The sequence below is a fragment of the Triticum aestivum genome, chromosome 2A (assembly GCF_018294505.1).
Source record: "Triticum aestivum cultivar Chinese Spring chromosome 2A, IWGSC CS RefSeq v2.1, whole genome shotgun sequence".
NCBI classification, from domain to species: domain Eukaryota; kingdom Viridiplantae; phylum Streptophyta; class Magnoliopsida; order Poales; family Poaceae; genus Triticum; species Triticum aestivum.
The window spans coordinates 368,252,957-368,264,401 of NC_057797.1; positions in this window are offsets into that span (position 1 = coordinate 368,252,957).

An 11,445-nucleotide genomic window follows, 5' to 3' on the forward strand; every position below is an offset into this window, starting at 1 on the left:
GAGCAAGCATCCGCAACTACTAATGTTCATTAAGGTAAAACCCAACCATAGCATTAAGATATATTGGCCCCCCTTCAATCTCGTATGCATCAATTTCTATGATAGGTTGAAGCTTCTGTCACTCTTGCCCTCCAATACATAGTCCTATCAACATACAACTAACCCTATGGTGTGATCCACGCGCGCGCTCATATGATGGGCACCAAAGGACAACAACATAACCACAAGCAAATTAAATCAATCATAGCAATGCATCAACCACTGATAGGACAACGAAAATCTACTCAGACATCATAGGATGGCAACACATCATTGGATAATAATATGAAGCATAAAGCACCATGTTCAAGTAGAGGGTACAGCGGGTTGCGGGAGAGTGGACTGCTGTAGATAGAGGGGGGAAGGTGATGGAGATGTTGGTGAAGATGGCGGAGGTGTTGGTGAAGATCGCGGTGATGATGATGATGGCCACGGCGGTGTTCCGGCGCCACCGGAGGAGAGGGGGTGATGGGCCCCCTTCTTCCTCTTCTTCCTTGACCTCCTCCCTAGATGGGAGAAGGGTTTCCCCTCTGGTCCTTGGCCTCCATGGCATGGGAGAGGCAAGAGCCCCTCCAAGATTGGATCTATCTCTCTGTTTCTCTCTGGTTCTGCGTTCTGTTCTGGCTCTGTTTCACCGTTTCATATATATATGGAGATCCATAACTCTGATTGGCCTGAAACCTTCGCCGTGATTTTTTCTGAATATTAGCTTTCTTGCGGCAAAATAAGAGCGTCAACTGCCTTAAGGCGGGCCCTAAGGGGGGCCTGCCTCGTGACCACCTCGGGCACTGGTTCGCGTTGATTTTCCTTCCGAATTTTCCATATTTTCCAAAAATAAGCTCCATCCGTTTTTATACCGTTTGGACTCTGTTTGATATGGATATTCTGCGAAACCAAAAACATGCAACAGACATGAACTGGCACTGGGCACTGGATCAATATGTTAGTCCCAAAAATAATATAAAAAGTTGCCAAAAAGTATATGAAAGTTGAGTAATATTGGCATGGAACAATCAAAAATTATAGATACGACGGAGACGTATCAGCATCCCCAAGCTTAATTCCTGCTCGTCCTCGAGTAGGTAAATGATAAAAAAGATAATTTTTGATGTGGAATGCTACCTATCATAATCTTGATCACATATCTAATCATGGCTTGAATATTAAGATACGAGTGATTGAAAGCAATAGTCTATCATTTGACATAAAAACAATAATACTTCAATCCCACTAATAAAGCAATCATGTCTTTTCAAAATAACATGGCCAAAGAAAGTTATCCCTACAAAATCATATAGTCTGGCTATGCTCCATCTTCACCACACAAAATATTCACATCATGCACAACCCCGATGACAAGCCAAGCAATTGTTTCATACTTTTGACGTTCTCAAACCTTTTCAACTTTCACGCAATACATGAGCGTGAGCCATGGACATAGCACTATAGGTGGAATAGAATATGATGGTGGAGAAGACAAAAAGGAGAAGATAGTCTCACATCAACTAGGCATATCAACGGGCTATGGAGATGCCCATTAATAGATATCAATGTGAATGAGTAGGGATTGCCATGCAATGGATGCACTAGAGCTATATGTGTGTGAAAGCTCTAACTGAAACTAAGTGGGTGTGCATCCAACTTGCTTGCTCATGAAGACCTCGGGCATTTGAGTAAGCCCATCATCGGAATATACAAGCCAAGTTCTATAATGAAAATTCCCACTAGTATATGGAAGTGATAACTCAAGAGACTCTCTATATGAAGAACATGGTGCTACTTTGAAGCACAAGTGTGGAAAAAGGATAGTAGCACTGCACCTTCTCTCTTTTTCTCTCATTTTTTATTATTATTTTTTTGGTGGGCTTCTTTGGCCTCTTTTTTTTATTTGGGCTTCTTTGGCCTCTTTTATTTTTTTGTAAAGTCCGGAGTCTCCATCATCCTTCCCTCACTGGGGCAATGCTCTAATAATGATGATCATCACACTTTTTATTTGCGTACAACTCGATATTACAACTCGATACTAGAACAAAGATATAACTCTATATGAATGCCTCCAGCGGTGTACCGGGATGTGCAATGATCTAGCGTAGCAATGACATCAAAAGCCAGGAAAGCCATGAAAATATCATGTTAGCTATCTTATAATCATGCAAAGCAATATGACAATGAATGCTCAAGTCATGTATATGATGATGATGGAAGTTGCATGGCAATATATCTCGGAATGGCTATGGAAATGCCATGATAGGTAGATATGGTGGCTGTTTTGAGGAAGGTATATGGTGGGTTTATGGTACTGGTGAAAGTTGCGCGGTACTAGAGAGGCTAGCAATGGTGGAAGGGTGAGAGTGTGTATAATCCATGGACTCAACATTAGTCATAAAGAACTCACCTACTTATTGAAAAAATTTATTAGTCATTGAAACAAAGTACTACGTGCATGCTCCTAGGGGGGTAGATTGGTAGGAAAAGACCATCGCTCATTCCCGACCGCCACTCATAAGGAAGACAATCAATAAATAAAGCATGCTCCGACTTCGTTACATAACGGTTCACCATACGTGCATGCTACGGGAATCACAAACCTGAACACAAGTATTTCTACAATCCATAACTTCCCACTAGCATGACTCTAATATCACCATCTTTATATCGCAAAACTATTGCAAGGAATCAAACATATCATATTCAGCGATCTACAAGTTTATGTAGGATTTTATGACTAACCATGTGAATGACCAGTTCCTATCATCTCTATAAATAGATATAAGTGAAGCAAGAGAGTTTAATTCTTTCTGCAGAATGTATGCCCACGCTCTAACAAATATAAGTGAAGCAAAAGAGCATTCTACAAATGGCGATTGTCTATGTAAAGAGAAACAGACAATCCAAACTTCAAATGATATAAGTGAAGCACATGAAGCTTTCTATAAATCCATACTCAAAAGATATAAGTGAAGTGCAAAGAGCATTCTGTAAATCAACCAAGGACTATCTCATACCAGCATGGTGCAAAAAAGAAACATGAAAACTAAAGAAAAGACACTCCAAGATTGCACATATCGCATGAACGAAACGAATCCGAAAACATACCGATACTTGTTGAAGAAACAGGGGATGCCTCCCCAGCATCCCCAAGCTTAGACACTTGAGTCTCCTTGAATATTTACTTGGAGTGCCTCGGGCATCCCCAAGCTTGAGCTCTTGCCTCTCTTCCTTCTTCTCACATCGAGACCTTCTCGATCATCGAACACTTCATCCACACAAAACTTCAACAGAAAACTTGGTAAGATCCGTTAGTATAATAAAGCAAATCACTACTCTAAGTACTGTTGCAAACCAATTCATATTTTGTTTTTGCATTGTGTCTACTGTAATATAAATTTTTCATGGCTTAATCCACTAATATAAATTGATAGTTTCATCAAAACAAGCAAACTATGCATCAAAACAGAAACTGTCTAAAACAGAACAGTATGTAATAATCTGAACATTCACCATACTTCTGATACTTGAAAAATTATTCCAAAATTATGAAAAATAAACATTTTTTATAGGAAGACAGTGCAAAAATAATCAGAACCATTTGACGTTCCAGCTAAAAATGTAAAATCGTGCACTACAGCCAACGTTTCTGTCCTGCACCATACAAACCATCAAGCAAATGTAAACATCCTAAAGGCAAACCTTGGCACATTATTTTTATAATACAATTAAATTGTACAAGGGGATAATTATTTTTGTTGAGAAGTTTTTGTAATCAAGATTCACAAAGTTGCCGTGAGCATGAACAAAGTTCAAGGAGCTCTCCCACTTCAACAGTGCTTGCCTTTCTCACTTTCACTTTCCTTTTTGAAAAGTTTTGGGTTCCCCTCTTTATTTTTGTTGTTTTTAAACTATATGAAAGCACTCAACAGAAATAAATGACTCTCTAAAACTTCCGTGTTGTCTCCCTGGCAGCGCTTTCTTTAAAGCCATTAAGCTAGGCATATAGTGCTCAAGTAGTGAATCCACCCGGATCCCAAGGTATATCAAAGCCAATTTTAATTAACAATGATTTGTAATTTAGTAGTGAGTACAAAGCAACATATATCAAGCAATGACTAAGTCTAACTCTCTTCCTATGCATTGGCATGTCATAAAAGAACAATTCATGCACACCTAGTAAAGGCCAATGCATAGTATAAATAGTTTCTTGCAATTTTATCATGTTGGAAACATAGAGAGGTGGAGATATAGTTCCTCTCTCATAATAATTGCAAGTAGGAGCAGCAAGCACATGCATATTATATTTATCAAATCATCATGTGCAACGGTAAAAGGCAACCCATCAATATAATCCTTAATAAGTGCAAACTTCTCCGATATAGTATAATCGGGAGAATTCAAAAAGATAATAGGACTATCATGCATGGGTGCAATAGCAACAATTTCATGTTTAACATAAGGAACTATAGCAAGTTCATCTCCATAAGCATAATTCATATTGGCATCTTGGCCATAAGCATAGCAAGCATCATCAAAAAGGGATATTTCAGTAGAATCATAGGGATCATAACAGTCATCATAGCAATCATCCTTCGGTAAGCACGAAGGGGAATTAAACAATGTATGAGTTGAAGAGTTACTCTCATTAGAAGGTGGGAACGGGTGATCAATCCGCTCTTCCTCCTTTTGTTCTTTGTTCTCATCCTCATCTTTTTCATCCAATGAGCTCACAATTTTATCAATTTCTTCTTCCATAGACTCCAGCAAAATATTAGTCTCTTCTTGGACAGCGGAGTAGTCCTCAATATATAGTTTAACATAAGCATTAGAAGCATAATTCTCATAACAATATTCAAGTATGGCAAAATTTTCAGATTTGTGAAGAGTAGCATCATACTTTTCAATCAAAGAAGCAATTTCAGAAGCACCCTTAAAAGCAACAAATTCTTCAATTTGTTGAACATCATAGTAATTATAAACACCCTTAGCATACAAAGATACGATTCCATTATTACTAAACTCACATTGATAGGGAAGGTGTTTCTTAGGGTTTTCAGAACAACAAGTAAAATCATATATTTCACATAAATTCCAAGCATAGCATTGCAAACATTGAATTTGACCCCATAATAGTTTCCCTTTTTCAGATATACGGTGTCTCACATAACAAGCATGCTCATCTAAAGATTTGCCCTCAACTAAGCTTGTTGGGGTTTCGGCACGAGCACAAAGGGATCGAAGATGATCCAAGTAAAAAGCTTCAGCAGTGTGATAGATTTTGAGTAGTTCTTCAACCATTGGTTCAGTAGGTACAACTAATTTTTTTGGTATTTTGTGTTTCCTACCCATAACTAAAGGTAGAAAACAACTAAGAACAGCAAATAAAAATTACTTAGTGATAAAGCAAACAAGCACACACGAGAATATTCACCCCACGCTATTGCTCCCCGGCAACGGCGCCAGAAAAAGGTCTTGATAACCCACAAGTATAGGGGATCGCAACAGTTTTTGATAAGTAAGAGTGTCAAACCCAACGAGGAGCTAAAGGTAGAACAAATATTCCCTCAAGTTCTATCGACCACCGATACAACTCTACGCACGCTTGACGTTCGCTTTACCTAGAACAAGTATGAAACTAGAAGTACTTTGTAGGTGTTGTTGGATAGGTTTGCAAGATAATAAAGAGCACAAAAATAAAACTAGGGGATATTAAGGTAAAGAAGCAACTAAAGTAAATATAGTGAGTGTGGAAAAGTGGTGGTAGGAGTTGCGAAATTGTCCCTTAAGCAATTGACTACTTTACTAGACCGATAGCAAGTATTATGTGGGAGAGGCCACTGCTAGCATGTCATCCCTTACTTGAAATTCTATGCACTTATGTTTGGAACTGTTAGCAAGCATCCGCAACTACTAATGTTCATTAAGGTAAAACCCAACCATAGCATTAAGATATATTGGTCCCCCTTCAATCCCGTATGCATCAATTTCTATGCTAGGTTGAAGCTTCTGTCACTCTTGCCCTCCAATACATAGTCCTATCAACATACAACTAACCCTATGGTGTGATCCACGCACGCGCTCATATGATGGGCACCAAAGGACATCAACATAACCACAAGCAAATTAAATCAATCATAGCAATTCATCAACCACCGATAGGACAACGAAAATCTACCCAGACATCATAGGATGGCAACACATCATTGGATAATAATATGAAGCATAAAGCACCATGTTCAAGTAGAGGGTACAGCGGGTTGCAGGAGAGTGGACCGCTGTAGATAGAGGGGGGAAGGTGATGGAGATGTTGGTGAAGATGGCGGAGGTGTTGGTGAAGATCGCAGTGATGATGATGATGGCCACGGCAGCGTTCCGGCGCCACCGAAGGAGAGGGGGAGAGGGGCCCCCTTCTTGCTCTTCTTCCTTGACCTCCTCCCTAGATGGGAGAAGGGTTTCCCCTCTGGTCATTGGCTTCCATGGCATGCGAGGGGCGAGAGACCCTCCGAGATTGGATCTATCCCTTTGTTTCTCTCTGGTTCTGCGTTCTGTTCTGGCTCTGTTTCACCGTTTCGTATATATATGGAGATCCGTAACTCCGATTGGCCTGAAACCTTCGCCGTGATTTTTTTCTGAATGTTAGCTTTCATGCGGCAAAAGAAGAGCGTCAACCGCCTTACGATGGGCTCACGAGGGTAGGGGGCGCGCCCTAAGGGGGGCGCCCCCTGCCTCGTGACCACCTTGGGCACTGGTTCGCGTTGATTTTCCTTCTGAATTTTCCATATTTTCCAAAAATAAGCTCCATCCTTTTTTATCCTGTTTGGACTCCGTTTGATATGGATATTCTACGAAACCAAAAACATGCAACAGACAGGAACTGGCACTGGGCACTGGATCAATATGTTAGTCCCAAAAATAATATAAAAAGTTGCCAAAAAGTATATGAAAGTTGAGTAATATTGGCATGGAACAATCAAAAATTATAGATACGACGGAGACGTATCAGCGAGCTCCTCCGGCGAGGACGCTCGAGGACGGCGGGGCGGCCAGGAACAACAGCAAGCGGCAGATCTGGTGAAGGGGCGCCAGATGCGGCAGTGGGGCGGCAAAACGGGGGCCGGCAGCGAGCTTCCATTGGCGGCGGCGGTGCCCCGGGATCTACGGAGAGGTGGCGGTGCTCGCCGGCGGGAGGAGTCGCGGCGAGGGCGACGACCGACGAGGAGGAGGTCGGGGCGCAGGGGAGCTCCGGTGTGAAGGCGGTGAAGCGGGAGGACGCGGGCGGCGAGGCATGCTCGGGATCGGGCGGCAGAGACTCGGGCCCAGATGGGCTCCGCGGGCCGGTGGCGCGTGGACGGCGGCGGAGGATAGGTGGCGCGCTGCGGTTGGTTGCGGGCGGTGGCTGGATGACGTGGCGCAATGGGATTGGCCAGAGGGACGTGGCCAGCGGACATGTCCAAGGCGGTGTTTTTGTTCGGCGGCGCGAGGAGAGTGGGGCTAGGGTTTCATCTATGAAATTTCGGGCGGAGGTGCAAATATATAGGTAGAGGGAGCTAGGAGAGTCCAAATGAGGTGTGGTTTTCACCCACACGATCGTGATCCATTGACGGAGAGCATGGAGGGGGTTTAGATGGATTATTGGGCTGTTTTGGAGGGATGTTGGGCTGCAACACAAAAGAGGCTTTGGAGTTACCCGGTTGACCGTTGGTGCATCAAACGACCTCCAAATGGAGCGGAATTTGACAGGCGGTCTACCGGTAATGTACCAAGGTCACTTGACAAATCTCGGCCCAACCACGAAGGGAATATCATATCACATAGCTGAAAATGACAAGAGTCGGAGTTACAAATATGGAAAGTTACATCCGGGGTGTTACAAGGGAGGAGGAGGCCGGCCAAGGTGTGGCGCGCCCAGGGGGGAGTCCTACTCCAAGTAGGATTCGCCCTCCCCCCTTTCCTATTCCCACAAGGAGAATGGGGGAAGGAGGAGGAGAAGAGAAGGAAAGAGGGATCGGCCACCCAACCCTAGTCCAATTCTGTTTGGGATAGGGGGTGCGCGCCACTCCTTGGCCTGCCTCCTCTCTTCCACCACTAGGCCCATGACGCCCAATAACTTCCCATGGGGTTCCAGTAACCCCCGGTACTCCGAAACTCATCCAAAACAACCCGAACCATTTTTGTGTCCGAATGTAACCTTCCAATATATGAATCATTATGTCTCGACCATTTCGAGACTGCTTGTCATGTCCATGATCTCATTCGGGACTCCGAACAAACTTCAGTACATCAAATCACATAACTCATAATACAAATCGTCGTCGAACATTAAGCGTGCGGACCCTACGGGTTCGAGAACTATGTAGACATGACCGAGACACATCTCCAGTCAATAACGAATAGAGGAACCTAGATGCCCATATTGGTTCCCACATATTCTATTCCCTTTGTCATTGACATGTTACTTGCCCGAGATTCGATCGTCAGTATCATCATACCTAGTTCAATATTGTCACCGGCAAGTCTCTTTACTCATTCTGTAATGCATCATCTTGTAACTAACTCATTAGTCACATTGCTTGCAAGGCTCATAGTGATGTGCATTACCGAGAGGGCCCAGAGATACCTCTTTGATACACGGATTGACAAATCCTAATCTCGATCTAGGCCAACTCACAAACACCATTGGAGACACCTGTAGAGCATCTTTATAATCACCCAGTTACGTTGTGACGTTTGATAGCACACAAGGTGTTCTTCCGCTATTCGGGAGTTGCATAATCTCATAGTTATAGGAACATGTATAAGTCATGAAGAAAGCAATAGCAATAAACTAAAAGATCAAAGTGCTAAGCTAATGGATGGGTCTTGTCCATCACATCATTCTCTAATGATGTGATCCCATTCATCAAATGACAACACATGTATATGGTTAGGAAACTTAACCATCTTTGATTAACGAGCTAGTCAAGTAGAGGCACACTAGGGACACTCTGTTTGTCTATGTATTCACACATGTACTAAGTTTCTGGTTAATAAAATTCTAACATGAATAATAATCGTTTATCATGATATAAGGAAATATAAATAACAACTTTATTATTTCCTCTATGGCATATTTCCTTCAGTCTCCCACTTGCACTAGAGTCAATAATCTAGTTCACATCGCCATGTGATTTAACACAAATAGTTCACATCACCATGTGATTAACACCCAAAGGGTTTACTACAGTTAACAATCTAGTTCACATCGCCATGTGATTAACACCCAAAGAGTACTAAGGTGTGATCATGTTTTGCTTGTGAGAGAAGTTTAGTCAACGGGTCTGCCACATTCAGAGCCGTATGTATTTTTTGCAAATTTTCCATGGCTACAATGCTCTGCATGGGCTACTCTAGCTAATCGCTCCAACTTTCAATATGTATCCAGATTGAGACTTAGAGTCATCTGGATTGATGTAAAATCCTGCATTGATGTAACTCTTTACGACAAACTCTTTATCACCTCCATAACCGAGAAATATTTCCTTAGTCCTCTTAGGTAACTAAGGATAACTTTGACTGATGTCCAGTGATCCACTCCTGGATTACTATCGTACCCCCTTGCCAAACTCATGTCAAGGTACACAATAGGTCTGATACACAACATAGCATACTTCATAGAACCTATGACTAAGGCATAGGGAATGACTTCCATTCTTTTTCTATTTTCTGTCATGGTCGGGTTTTGAGCCTTACTCAACTTCACACCTTGCAACGCAGGCAAGAACTCCTTCTTTGACTGTTCCATTTTTAACTACTTCAAAATCATGTCAATGTACACACCCATTAAAAAACCTTATCAAGCGTCTTGATCTATCTCTATAGATCTTGATGCTCAATATGTAAGCAGCTTCACCATGGTCTTTCTTTGAAAAACTCCTTTCAAACACTCCTTCATGCTTTCCAGATAGTTCTACATCATTTCCGATCAACAATATGTCATTCACATATACTTATCAGAAAGGCTGTAGTGCTCCCACTCACTTTCTTGTAAATACAGGCTTCACAGCAAGTCTATATAACACTATATGCTTTGATCAACTCATCAAAGCATATATTCCAACTCCGAGAGGCTTGCACCAGTCCATAAATGGATCACTGGAGCTTGCACACTTTGTTAGCACCATTATGATTGACAAAACCTTCTGGTTGCATCATATACAACTCTTCTTTAAGATATCCATTAAGGAATGCAGTTTTGACATCCATTTGCCAAATTTCATCATCATAAAATGCGACAATTGCTAACATGATTCGGATAGACTTAAGCATCGCTACGGGTGAGAAGGTCTCATCGTAGTCAACTCCTTGAACTTGTCGAAAACCTTTCGCAACAAGTCGAGCTTTGTGGACAGTAACATTACCGTCAGCGTCAGTCTTCTTCTTGAAGATCCATTTATTCTCTATGGCTTGCCGATCATCGGGCAAGTAAACCAAAGTCCACACTTTGTTCTCATACATGGATCCCATCTCAGATTTCATGGCCTCAAGCCATTTCGCGAAATCTGGGCTCATCATCGCTTCCTCATATTTCGTAGGTTCGTCATGGTCAAGTAACATGACCTTCAGAACAGGATTACCGTACCACTCTGGTGCGGATCTTACTCTGGTTGATCTACGAGGTTCCGTAGTAACTTGATCAGAAGTTTCATGATCATCATCATTAGCTTCCTCACTAATTGGTGTAGAAATCACTGGAACTGATTTGTGTGATGAACTACTTTCCAATAAGGGAGCAGGTACAATTACCTCATCAAGTTCTACTTTCCTCCCACTCACTTCTTTCGAGAGAAACTCCTTCTCTAGAAAGGATCCATTCTTAGCAACGAATATCTTTCCTTCGGATCTGTGATAGAAGGTGTACCCAATAGTTTCTTTTGGGTATCCTATGAAGACACATTTCTCTGATTTGGGTTCGAGCTTATCAGGTTGAAGCTTTTTCACATAAGCATTGCAGCCCCAAACTTTAAGAAATGACAACATGGGTTTCTTGCCAAACCACAGTTCATATGGTGTCGTCTCAACGGATTTCAATGGTGCCCTATTTAACGTTAATGCAGCCGTCTCTAAATCATAACCCCAAAACGATAGCGGTAAATCAGTAATAGACATCATAGATCGCACCATATCTAATAAAGTGGGTTACGACATTCGGACACACGATTACGCTATGGTGTTCCAGCTGGCGTGAGTTGCGAAACTATTCCGCATTGTTTCAAATGAAGACCAAACTCATAACTCAAATATTCACCTCCACGATTAGATCATAGAAACTTAATTTTCTTGTTACGATGATTTTCCACTTCACTCTGAAATTCTTTGAACTTTTCAAATGTTTCAGACTTATGTTTCATTAAGTAGATATACCCATATCTGCTCCAA